Source organism: Oncorhynchus clarkii, chromosome 4 (assembly GCF_045791955.1).
Source record: "Oncorhynchus clarkii lewisi isolate Uvic-CL-2024 chromosome 4, UVic_Ocla_1.0, whole genome shotgun sequence".
Taxonomy (NCBI): Eukaryota; Metazoa; Chordata; class Actinopteri; order Salmoniformes; family Salmonidae; genus Oncorhynchus; species Oncorhynchus clarkii.
In genome coordinates, this window is record NC_092150.1 from 49396813 (window position 1) to 49410369 (window position 13557).

Below are 13557 nucleotides of genomic sequence, written 5' to 3' on the forward strand. Positions count from 1 at the left end.
ACTCTGTTGATCCCACAATGTTGACAATTCTACAGTGGGGAAACAACTCTGTTGATCCCACAATGTTGACAATTCTACATTTGGAAACAACTCGAACTGTTGATCCCACAATGTTGACAATTAATACAGGGGAAAACAACTCTGTTGTTCCCACAATGTTGACAATTCTACAGGGGAAAACAACTCTGTTGATCCCACTATGTTGGCAATTCTACAAGGGAAAACAACTATGTTGATCCCACAACGTTGGCAATTCTACAGGGGAAACAACTCTAAATGTTGATCCCACAATGTTGACAATTCTACAGGGGAAACAACTCTGTTAATCCCACAGTGTTGGCAATTCTACAGGGGAAAACAACTCTGTTGATCCCACAATGTTGACAATTCTACAGGGGAAAACAACTCTGTTGATCCCACAATGTTGGCAATTCTCCAGGGGAAAACAACTCTAAATGTTGATCCCACAATGTTGACAATTCTACAGGGGAAAACAACTCTGTTGATCCCACAATGTAGGCAATTCTACATGGGAAAACAACTCTTTTGATCCCACAATGTTGGCAATTCTACAGGGGAAACAACTCTAAATGTTGATCCCACAATGTTGACAATTCTACAGGGGAAAACAACTTAACTGTTGATCCCACAATGTTGACAATTCTACAGTGGAAACAACTCTGTTAATCCAACAATGTTGACAATTCTACAGGGGAAAACAACTCTGTTGATCCCACAATGTTGACAATTCTACAGGAGAAAACAACTCTGTTGATCCCACAATGTAAGGCAATTCTACAGGGGAAACAACTCTAAATGTTGATCCCACAATGTTGACAATTCTACAGGGGAAAACAACTTAACTGTTGATCCCACAATGTTGGCAATTCTACAGTGGGAAACAACTCTAAATATTGATCCCACAATGTTGACAATTCTACAGGGGAAAACAACTCTGTTGATCCCACAATGTTGACAATTCTACAGTGGAAACAACTCTGTTGATCCCACAATGTTGACAATTTTACTGTGGAAACAACTCTGTTAATCCCACAATGTTGGCAATTCTACAGGGGAAAACAACTCTGTTGATCCCACAGTGTTGACAATTCTACAGGGGAAACAACTCTGTTGATCCCACAATGTTGACAATTCTCCAGTGGGGAAACAACTCTGTTGATCCCACAATGTTGACAATTCTACAGGGGAAACAACTCTGTTGATCCCACAATGTTGACAATTCTACAGTGGGGAAACAACTCTGTTGATCCCACAATGTTGACAATTCTACATTTGGAAACAACTCGAACTGTTGATCCCACAATGTTGACAATTAATACAGGGGAAAACAACTCTGTTGTTCCCACAATGTTGACAATTCTACAGGGGAAAACAACTCTGTTGATCCCACTATGTTGGCAATTCTACAAGGGAAAACAACTATGTTGATCCCACAACGTTGGCAATTCTACAGGGGAAACAACTCTAAATGTTGATCCCACAATGTTGACAATTCTACAGGGGAAACAACTCTGTTAATCCCACAGTGTTGGCAATTCTACAGGGGAAAACAACTCTGTTGATCCCACAATGTTGACAATTCTACAGGGGAAAACAACTCTGTTGATCCCACAATGTTGGCAATTCTCCAGGGGAAAACAACTCTAAATGTTGATCCCACAATGTTGACAATTCTACAGGGGAAAACAACTCTGTTGATCCCACAATGTAGGCAATTCTACATGGGAAAACAACTCTTTTGATCCCACAATGTTGGCAATTCTACAGGGGAAACAACTCTAAATGTTGATCCCACAATGTTGACAATTCTACAGGGGAAAACAACTTAACTGTTGATCCCACAATGTTGACAATTCTACAGTGGAAACAACTCTGTTAATCCAACAATGTTGACAATTCTACAGGGGAAAACAACTCTGTTGATCCCACAATGTTGACAATTCTACAGGAGAAAACAACTCTGTTGATCCCACAATGTAAGGCAATTCTACAGGGGAAACAACTCTAAATGTTGATCCCACAATGTTGACAATTCTACAGGGGAAAACAACTTAACTGTTGATCCCACAATGTTGGCAATTCTACAGTGGGAAACAACTCTAAATATTGATCCCACAATGTTGACAATTCTACAGGGGAAAACAACTCTGTTGATCCCACAATGTTGACAATTCTACAGTGGAAACAACTCTGTTGATCCCACAATGTTGACAATTTTACTGTGGAAACAACTCTGTTAATCCCACAATGTTGGCAATTCTACAGGGGAAAACAACTCTGTTGATCCCACAGTGTTGACAATTCTACAGGGGAAACAACTCTGTTGATCCCACAATGTTGACAATTCTCCAGTGGGGAAACAACTCTGTTGATCCCACAATGTTGACAATTCTACAGGGGAAACAACTCTGTTGATCCCACAATGTTGACAATTCTACAGTGGGGAAACAACTCTGTTGATCCCACAATGTTGACAATTCTACATTTGGAAACAACTCGAACTGTTGATCCCACAATGTTGACAATTAATACAGGGGAAAACAACTCTGTTGTTCCCACAATGTTGACAATTCTACAGGGGAAAACAACTCTGTTGATCCCACTATGTTGGCAATTCTACAAGGGAAAACAACTATGTTGATCCCACAACGTTGGCAATTCTACAGGGGAAACAACTCTAAATGTTGATCCCACAATGTTGACAATTCTACAGGGGAAACAACTCTGTTAATCCCACAGTGTTGGCAATTCTACAGGGGAAAACAACTCTGTTGATCCCACAATGTTGGCAATTCTACAGGGGAAACAACTCTAAATGTTGATCCCACAATGTTGACAATTCTACAGTGGAAACAACTCTGTTAATCCCACAATGTTGACAATTCTACAGGGGAAAACAACTATGTTGATCCCACAATGTTGACAATTCTACAGGGGAAAACAACTCTGTTGATCCCACTATATTGGCAATTCTACAGGGAAAACAACTCTGTTGATACCACAATGTTGACAATTCTACAGGGGAAAACAACTCTGTTGATCCCACAGTGTTGACAATTCTACAGGGGAAACAACTCTGTTGATCCCACAATGTTGACAATTCTACAGTGGGGAAACAACTCTGTTGATCCCACAATGTTGACAATTCTACATTTGGAAACAACTCGAACTTTTGATCCCACAATGTTGACAATTAATACAGGGGAAAACAACTCTGTTGATCCCACAGTGTTGGCAATTCTACAGGGGAAAACAACTCTGTTGATCCCACAATGTTGGCAATTCTACAGGGGAAACAACTCTGTTGATCCCACTATGTTGGCAATTCTACAGGGAAAACAACTCTGTTGATCCCACAGTGTTGGCAATTCTACAGGGGAAAACAACTCTGTTGATCCCACAATGTTGGCAATTCTACAGGGGAAACAACTCTAAATGTTGATCCCACAATGTTGACAATTCTACAGGGGAAACAACTCTGTTAATCCCACAGTGTTGGCAATTCTACAGGGGAAACAACTCTAAATGTTGATCCCACAATGTTGACAATTCTACAGTGGAAACAACTCTGTTGATCCCACAATGTTGACAATTCTACAGGGGAAAACAACTCTGTTGATCCCACAATGTTGGCAATTCTACAGGGGAAAACAACTCTGTTGATCCCACAGTGTTGACAATTCTACAGGGGAAACAACTCTGTTGATCCCACAATGTTGACAATTCTACAGGGGAAAACAACTCTGTTGATCCCACAGTGTTGACAATTCTACAGGGGAAACAACTCTGTTGATCCCACAATGTTGACAATTCTACAGGGGAAAACAACTCTGTTGATCCCACAATGTTGGCAATTCTACAGGGGAAAACAACTCTGTTGATCCCACAGTGTTGACAATTCTACAGGGGAAACAACTCTGTTGATCCCACAATGTTGACAATTCTACAGGGGAAAACAACTCTGTTGATCCCACAGTGTTGACAATTCTACAGGGGAAACAACTCTGTTGATCCCACAATGTTGACAATTCTACATTTGGAAACAACTCGAACTGTTGTTCCCACAATGTTGACAATTCTACAGGGGAAAACAACTCTGTTGATCCCACTATGTTGGCAATTCTACAAGGGAAAACAACTATGTTGATCCCACAACGTTGGCAATTCTACAGGGGAAACAACTCTAAATGTTGATCCCACAATGTTGACAATTCTACAGGGGAAACAACTCTGTTAATCCCACAGTGTTGGCAATTCTACAGGGGAAAACAACTCTGTTGATCCCACAATGTTGGCAATTCTACAGGGGAAACAACTCTAAATGTTGATCCCACAATGTTGACAATTCTACAGTGGAAACAACTCTGTTAATCCCACAATGTTGACAATTCTACAGGGGAAAACAACTATGTTGATCCCACAATGTTGACAATTCTACAGGGGAAAACAACTCTGTTGATCCCACTATATTGGCAATTCTACAGGGAAAACAACTCTGTTGATACCACAATGTTGACAATTCTACAGGGGAAAACAACTCTGTTGATCCCACAGTGTTGACAATTCTACAGGGGAAACAACTCTGTTGATCCCACAATGTTGACAATTCTACAGTGGGGAAACAACTCTGTTGATCCCACAATGTTGACAATTCTACATTTGGAAACAACTCGAACTGTTGATCCCACAATGTTGACAATTAATACAGGGGAAAACAACTCTGTTGATCCCACAATGTTGACAATTCTACAGGGGAAAACAACTCTGTTGATCCCACAATGTTGGCAATTCTACAGTGGGGAAACAACTCTAACTGTTGATCCCACAATGTTGACAATTCTACAGTGGAAACAACTCTGTTAATCCCACAATGTTGGCAATTCTACAGGGGAAACAACTCTGTTGATCCCACTATGTTGGCAATTCTACATTGAAAACAAATCTGTTGTTCCCCACAGTGTTGGCAATTCTACAGCGGAAAACAACTCTGTTGATCCCACAATGTTGACAATTCTACAGTGGAAACAACTCTGTTGATCCCACTATGTTGGCAATTCTACAGGGAAAACAACTCTGTTGATCCCACAGTGTTGGCAATTCTACAGAGGAAAACAACTCTGTTGATCCCACAATGTTGGCAATTCTACAGGGGAAACAACTCTAAATGTTGATCCCACAATGTTGACAATTCTACAGGGGAAACAACTCTGTTGATCCCACAATGTTGACAATTAATACAGGGGAAAACAACTCTGTTGTTCCCACAATGTTGACAATTCTACAGGGGAAAACAACTCTGTTGATCCCACTATGTTGGCAATTCTACAAGGGAAAACAACTATGTTGATCCCACAATGTTGGCAATTCTACAGGGGAAACAACTCTGTTAATCCCACAGTGTTGGCAATTCTACAGGGGAAAACAACTCTGTTGATCCCACAATGTTGGCAATTCTACAGGGGAAACAACTCTAAATGTTGATCCCACAATGTTGACAATTCTACAGTGGAAACAACTCTGTTAATCCCACAATGTTGACAATTCTACAGGGGAAAACAACTATGTTGATCCCACAATGTTGACAATTCTACAGGGGAAAACAACTCTGTTGATCCCACTATATTGGCAATTCTACAGGGAAAACAACTCTGTTGATACCACAATGTTGACAATTCTACAGGGGAAAACAACTCTGTTGATCCCACAGTGTTGACAATTCTACAGAGGATACAACTCTGTTGATCCCACAATGTTGACAATTCTACAGTGGGGAAACAACTCTGTTGATCCCACAATGTTGACAATTCTACATTTGGAAACAACTCGAACTGTTGATCCCACAATGTTGACAATTAATACAGGGGAAAACAACTCTGTTGATCCCACAATGTTGACAATTCTACAGGGGAAAACAACTCTGTTGATCCCACAATGTTGGCAATTCTACAGTGGGGAAACAACTCTAACTGTTGATCCCACAATGTTGACAATTCTACAGTGGAAACAACTCTGTTGATCCCACTATGTTGGCAATTCTACATTGAAAACAAATCTGTTGTTCCCCACAGTGTTGGCAATTCTACAGGGGAAAACAACTCTGTTGATCCCACAATGTTGGCAATTCTACAGGGGAAACAACTCTAAATGTTGATCCCACAATGTTGACAATTCTACAGGGGAAACAACTCTGTTAATCCCACAGTGTTGGCAATTCTACAGGGGAAAACAACTCTGTTGATCCCACAATGTTGGCAATTCTACAGGGGAAACAACTCTAAATGTTGATCCCACAATGTTGACAATTCTACTGTGGAAACAACTCTGTTAATCACACAATGTTGACAATTCTACAGGGGAAAACAACTCTGTTGATCCCACAATGTTGACAATTCTACAGGGGAAAACAACTCTGTTGATCCCACTATGTTGGCAATTCTACAGGGAAAACAACTCTGTTGATACCACAATGTTGACAATTCTACAGGGGAAAACAACTCTGTTGATACCAAAGTGTTGACAATTCTACAGGGGAACAACTCTGTTGATCCCACAATGTTGACAATTCTACAGTGGAAAACAACTATGTTGATCCCACAGTGTTGACAATTCTACAGTGGAAACAACTCTGTTAATCCCACAATGTTGGCAATTCTACAGGGGAAACAACTATGTTGATGCCACTATGTTGGCAATTCTACAGGGAAAACAACTCTGTTGATCCCACAGTGTTGGCAATTCTACAGGGGAAAACAACTCTGTTGATCCCACAATGTTGACAATTCTACAAGGGAAAACAACTCTGTTAATCCCACAATGTTGACAATTCTACAGGGGAAAACAACTCTGTTGATCCCACAATGTTGACAATTCTACAGGGGAAAACAACTCTGTTGATACCACAGTGTTGACAATTCTACAGTGGAAAACAACTATGTTGATCCCACAGTGTTGACAATTCTACAGTGGAAACCACTCTGTTAATCCCACAATGTTGGCAATTCTACAGGGGAAACAACTCTGTTGATCCCACTATGTTGGCAATTCTACAGGGAAAACAACTCTGTTGATCCCACAGTGTTGGCAATTCTACAGGGGAAAACAACTCTGTTGATCCCACAATGTTGACAATTCTACAAGGGAAAACAACTCTGTTGATCCCACAATGTTGACAATTCTACAGTGGAAACATCTCTGTTAATCCCACAATGTTGACAATTCTACAGGGGAAAACAACTCTGTTGATCCCACAATGTTGACAATTCTACAGGAGAAGACAACTCTGTTGATCCCACAATGTTGGCAATTCTACAGGGGAAACAGCTCTAAATGTTGATCCCACAATGTTGACAATTCTACAGGGGAAAACAACTTAACTGTTGATCCCACAATGTTGACAATTCTACAGTGAGAAACAACTCTAAATATTGATCCCACAATGTTGGCAATTATACAGTGGGAAACAACTCTGTTGATCCCACAATGTTGACAATTCTATAGGGGAAAACAACTCTGTTGATCCCACAATGTTGACAATTCTCCAGGGGAAAACAACTCTAAATGTTGATCCCACAATGTTGACAATTCTACAGGGGAAAACAACTTAACTGTTGATCCCACAATGTTGACAATTCTACACGGGAAAACAACTATGTTGATCCCACAATGTTGACAATTCTACAGTGGAAACAACTCTGTTAATCCCACAATGTTGACAATTCTACAGGGGAAAACAACTCTGTTGATCCCACAATGTTGACAATTCTACAGGGGAAACAACTCTAAATGTTGATCCCAAAATGTTGACAATTCTACAGGGGAAACAACTCTGTTAATCCCACAGTGTTGGCAATTCTACAGGGGAAAACAACTCTGTTGATCCCACAATGTTGGCAATTCTACAGGGGAAACAACTCTAAATGTTGATCCCACAATGTTGACAATTCTACAGTGGAAACAACTCTGTTAATCCCACAATGTTGACAATTCTACAGGGGAAAACAACTCTGTTGATCCCACAATGTTGACAATTCTACAGGGGAAAACAACTCTGTTGATACCACAGTGTTGACAATTCTACAGGGGAAAACAACTCTGTTGATCCCACAATGTTGACAATTCTACAGTGGAAAACAACTATGTTGATCCCACAGTGTTGACAATTCTACAGTGGAAACAACTCTGTTAATCCCACAATGTTGGCAATTCTACAGGGGAAACAACTCTGTTGATCCCACTATGTTGGCAATTCTACAGGGAAAACAACTCTGTTGATCCCACAGTGTTGGCAATTCTACAGGGGAAAACAACTCTGTTGATCCCACAATGTTGGCAATTCTACAAGGGAAAACAACTCTGTTGATCCCACAATGTTGACAATTCTACAGTGGAAACAACTCTGTTAATCCAACAATGTTGACAATTCTACAGGGGAAACAACTATGTTGATCCCACAATGTTGACAATTCTACAGTGGAAACAACTCTGTTAATCCCACAATGTTGACAATTCTACAGGGGAAAACAACTCTGTTGATCCCACAATGTTGACAATTCTACAGGGGAAAACAACTCTGTTGATACCACAGTGTTGACAATTCTACAGTGGAAAACAACTATGTTGATCCCACAGTGTTGACAATTCTACAGTGGAAACAACTCTGTTAATCCCACTATGTTGGCAATTCTACAGGGAAAACAACTCTGTTGATCCCACAGTGTTGGCAATTCTACAGGGGAAAACAACTCTGTTGATCCCACAATGTTGACAATTCTACAAGGGAAAACAACTCTGTTGATCCCACAATGTTGACAATTCTACAGTGGAAACATCTCTGTTAATCCCACAATGTTGACAATTCTACAGGGGAAAACAACTCTGTTGATCCCACAATGTTGACAATTCTACAGGAGAAGACAACTCTGTTGATCCCACAATGTTGGCAATTCTACAGGGGAAACAGCTCTAAATGTTGATCCCACAATGTTGACAATTCTACAGGGGAAAACAACTCTGTTGATCCCACAATGTTGACAATTCTATAGGGGAAAACAACTCTGTTGATCCCACAATGTTGACAATTCTACAGTGAGAAACAACTCTAAATATTGATCCCACAATGTTGGCAATTATACAGTGGGAAACAACTCTGTTGATCCCACAATGTTGACAATTCTATAGGGGAAAACAACTCTGTTGATCCCACAATGTTGACAATTCTCCAGGGGAAAACAACTCTAAATGTTGATCCCACAATGTTGACAATTCTACAGGGGAAAACAACTTAACTGTTGATCCCACAATGTTGACAATTCTACACGGGAAAACAACTCTGTTGATCCCACAATGTTGACAATTCTACAGTGGAAACAACTCTGTTAATCCCACAATGTTGACAATTCTACAGGGGAAAACAACTCTGTTGATCCCACAATGTTGACAATTCTACAGGGGAAACAACTCTAAATGTTGATCCCAAAATGTTGACAATTCTACAGGGGAAACAACTCTGTTAATCCCACAGTGTTGGCAATTCTACAGGGGAAAACAACTCTGTTGATCCCACAATGTTGGCAATTCTACAGGGGAAACAACTCTAAATGTTGATCCCACAATGTTGACAATTCTACAGTGGAAACAACTCTGTTAATCCCACAATGTTGACAATTCTACAGGGGAAAACAACTCTGTTGATCCCACAATGTTGACAATTCTACAGGGGAAAACAACTCTGTTGATACCACAGTGTTGACAATTCTACAGGGGAAAACAACTCTGTTGATCCCACAATGTTGACAATTCTACAGTGGAAAACAACTATGTTGATCCCACAGTGTTGACAATTCTACAGTGGAAACAACTCTGTTAATCCCACAATGTTGGCAATTCTACAGGGGAAACAACTCTGTTGATCCCACTATGTTGGCAATTCTACAGGGAAAACAACTATGTTGATCCCACAGTGTTGGCAATTCTACAGGGGAAAACAACTCTGTTGATCCCACAATGTTGGCAATTCTACAAGGGAAAACAACTCTGTTGATCCCACAATGTTGACAATTCTACAGTGGAAACAACTCTGTTAATCCAACAATGTTGACAATTCTACAGGGGAAAACAACTCTGTTGATCCCACAATGTTGACAATTCTACAGGGGAAAACAACTCTGTTGATACCACAGTGTTGACAATTCTACAGGGGAAAACAACTCTGTTGATCCCACAGTGTTGACAATTCTACAGTGGAAACAACTCTGTTAATCCCACAATGTTGGCAATTCTACAGGGGAAACAACTCTGTTGATCCCACTATGTTGGCAATTCTACAGGGAAAACAACTCTGTTGATCCCACAGTGTTGGCAATTCTACAGGGGAAAACAACTCTGTTGATCCCACAATGTTGACAATTCTACAGGAGAAAACAACTCTGTTGATCCCACAATGTAAGGCAATTCTACAGGGGAAACAACTCTAAATGTTGATCCCACAATGTTGACAATTCTACAGGGGAAAACAACTCTGTTGATCCCACAATGTCGGCAATCATACAGTGGGAAACAACTCTAAATGTTGATCCCACAATGTTGGCAATTCTACAGTGAGAAACAACTCTAAATATTGATCCCACAATGTTGGCAATTATACAGTGGGAAACAGCTCTACATGTTGATCCCACAATGTTGGCAATTATACAGTCTTAAACAACTCTGTTGATCCCACAATGTTGACAATTCTATAGGGGAAAACAACTCTGTTGATCCCACAATGTTGACAATTCTATAGGGGAAAACAACTATGTTGATCCCACAATGTTGACAATTCTACAGGGGAAAACAACTCTGTTGATCCCACAATGTTGGCAATTCTCCAGGGGAAAACAACTCTAAATGTTGATCCCACAATGTTGACAATTCTACAGGGGAAAACAACTCTGTTGATCCCACAATGTAGGCAATTCTACATGGGAAAACAACTCTTTTGATCCCACAATGTTGGCAATTCTACAGGGGAAACAACTCTAAATGTTGATCCCACAATGTTGACAATTCTACAGGGGAAAACAACTTAACTGTTGATCCCACAATGTTGACAATTCTACAGTGGAAACAACTCTGTTAATCCAACAATGTTGACAATTCTACAGGGGAAAACAACTCTGTTGATCCCACAATGTTGACAATTCTACAGGAGAAAACAACTCTGTTGATCCCACAATGTAAGGCAATTCTACAGGGGAAACAACTCTAAATGTTGATCCCACAATGTTGACAATTCTACAGGGGAAAACAACTCTGTTGATCCCACAATGTTGACAATTCTACAGGGGAAAACAACTCTGTTGATACCACAGTGTTGACAATTCTACAGGGGAAAACAACTCTGTTGATCCCACAGTGTTGACAATTCTACAGTGGAAACAACTCTGTTAATCCCACAATGTTGGCAATTCTACAGGGGAAACAACTCTGTTGATCCCACTATGTTGGCAATTCTACAGGGAAAACAACTCTGTTGATCCCACAGTGTTGGCAATTCTACAGGGGAAAACAACTCTGTTGATCCCACAATGTTGACAATTCTACAGGAGAAAACAACTCTGTTGATCCCACAATGTAAGGCAATTCTACAGGGGAAACAACTCTAAATGTTGATCCCACAATGTTGACAATTCTACAGGGGAAAACAACTCTGTTGATCCCACAATGTCGGCAATCATACAGTGGGAAACAACTCTAAATGTTGATCCCACAATGTTGGCAATTCTACAGTGAGAAACAACTCTAAATATTGATCCCACAATGTTGGCAATTATACAGTGGGAAACAGCTCTACATGTTGATCCCACAATGTTGGCAATTATACAGTCTTAAACAACTCTGTTGATCCCACAATGTTGACAATTCTATAGGGGAAAACAACTCTGTTGATCCCACAATGTTGACAATTCTATAGGGGAAAACAACTATGTTGATCCCACAATGTTGACAATTCTACAGGGGAAAACAACTCTGTTGATCCCACAATGTTGGCAATTCTCCAGGGGAAAACAACTCTAAATGTTGATCCCACAATGTTGACAATTCTACAGGGGAAAACAACTCTGTTGATCCCACAATGTAGGCAATTCTACATGGGAAAACAACTCTTTTGATCCCACAATGTTGGCAATTCTACAGGGGAAACAACTCTAAATGTTGATCCCACAATGTTGACAATTCTACAGGGGAAAACAACTTAACTGTTGATCCCACAATGTTGACAATTCTACAGTGGAAACAACTCTGTTAATCCAACAATGTTGACAATTCTACAGGGGAAAACAACTCTGTTGATCCCACAATGTTGACAATTCTACAGGAGAAAACAACTCTGTTGATCCCACAATGTAAGGCAATTCTACAGGGGAAACAACTCTAAATGTTGATCCCACAATGTTGACAATTCTACAGGGGAAAACAACTCTGTTGATCCCACAATGTCGGCAATCATACAGTGGGAAACAACTCTAAATGTTGATCCCACAATGTTGGCAATTCTACAGTGAGAAACAACTCTAAATATTGATCCCACAATGTTGGCAATTATACAGTGGGAAACAGCTCTACATGTTGATCCCACAATGTTGGCAATTATACAGTCTTAAACAACTCTGTTGATCCCACAATGTTGACAATTCTATAGGGGAAAACAACTCTGTTGATCCCACAATGTTGACAATTCTATACGGGAAAACAACTATGTTGATCCCACAATGTTGACAATTCTACAGGGGAAAACAACTCTGTTGATCCCACAATGTTGGCAATTCTCCAGGGGAAAACAACTCTAAATGTTGATCCCACAATGTTGACAATTCTACAGGGGAAAACAACTCTGTTGATCCCACAATGTAGGCAATTCTACATGGGAAAACAACTCTTTTGATCCCACAATGTTGGCAATTCTACAGGGGAAACAACTCTAAATGTTGATCCCACAATGTTGACAATTCTACAGGGGAAAACAACTTAACTGTTGATCCCACAATGTTGACAATTCTACAGTGGAAACAACTCTGTTAATCCAACAATGTTGACAATTCTACAGGGGAAAACAACTCTGTTGATCCCACAATGTTGACAATTCTACAGGAGAAAACAACTCTGTTGATCCCACAATGTAAGGCAATTCTACAGGGGAAACAACTCTAAATGTTGATCCCACAATGTTGACAATTCTACAGGGGAAAACAACTTAACTGTTGATCCCACAATGTTGGCAATTCTACAGTGGGAAACAACTCTAAATATTGATCCCACAATGTTGACAATTCTACAGGGGAAAACAACTCTGTTGATCCCACAATGTCGGCAATCATACAGTGGGAAACAACTCTAAATGTTGATCCCACAATGTTGGCAATTCTACAGTGAGAAACAACTCTAAATATTGATCCCACAATGTAGGCAATTATACAGTGGGAAACAGCTCTACATGTTGATCCCACAATGTTGGCAATTATACAGTCGGAAACATCTCTGTTGATCCCACAATGTTGA

General features: G+C 40.2%; 1 protein-coding gene across 1 annotated transcript in view; it reads left to right on the top strand.

The window, feature by feature from the left end:
• The window catches only part of LOC139406907 (tubulin tyrosine ligase-like family, member 7), a 209828-nt gene that overhangs the window by 176245 nt on the left and 20026 nt on the right, over window positions 1-13557 (top strand). The gene's annotated exons all lie outside the window — the stretch shown is intronic.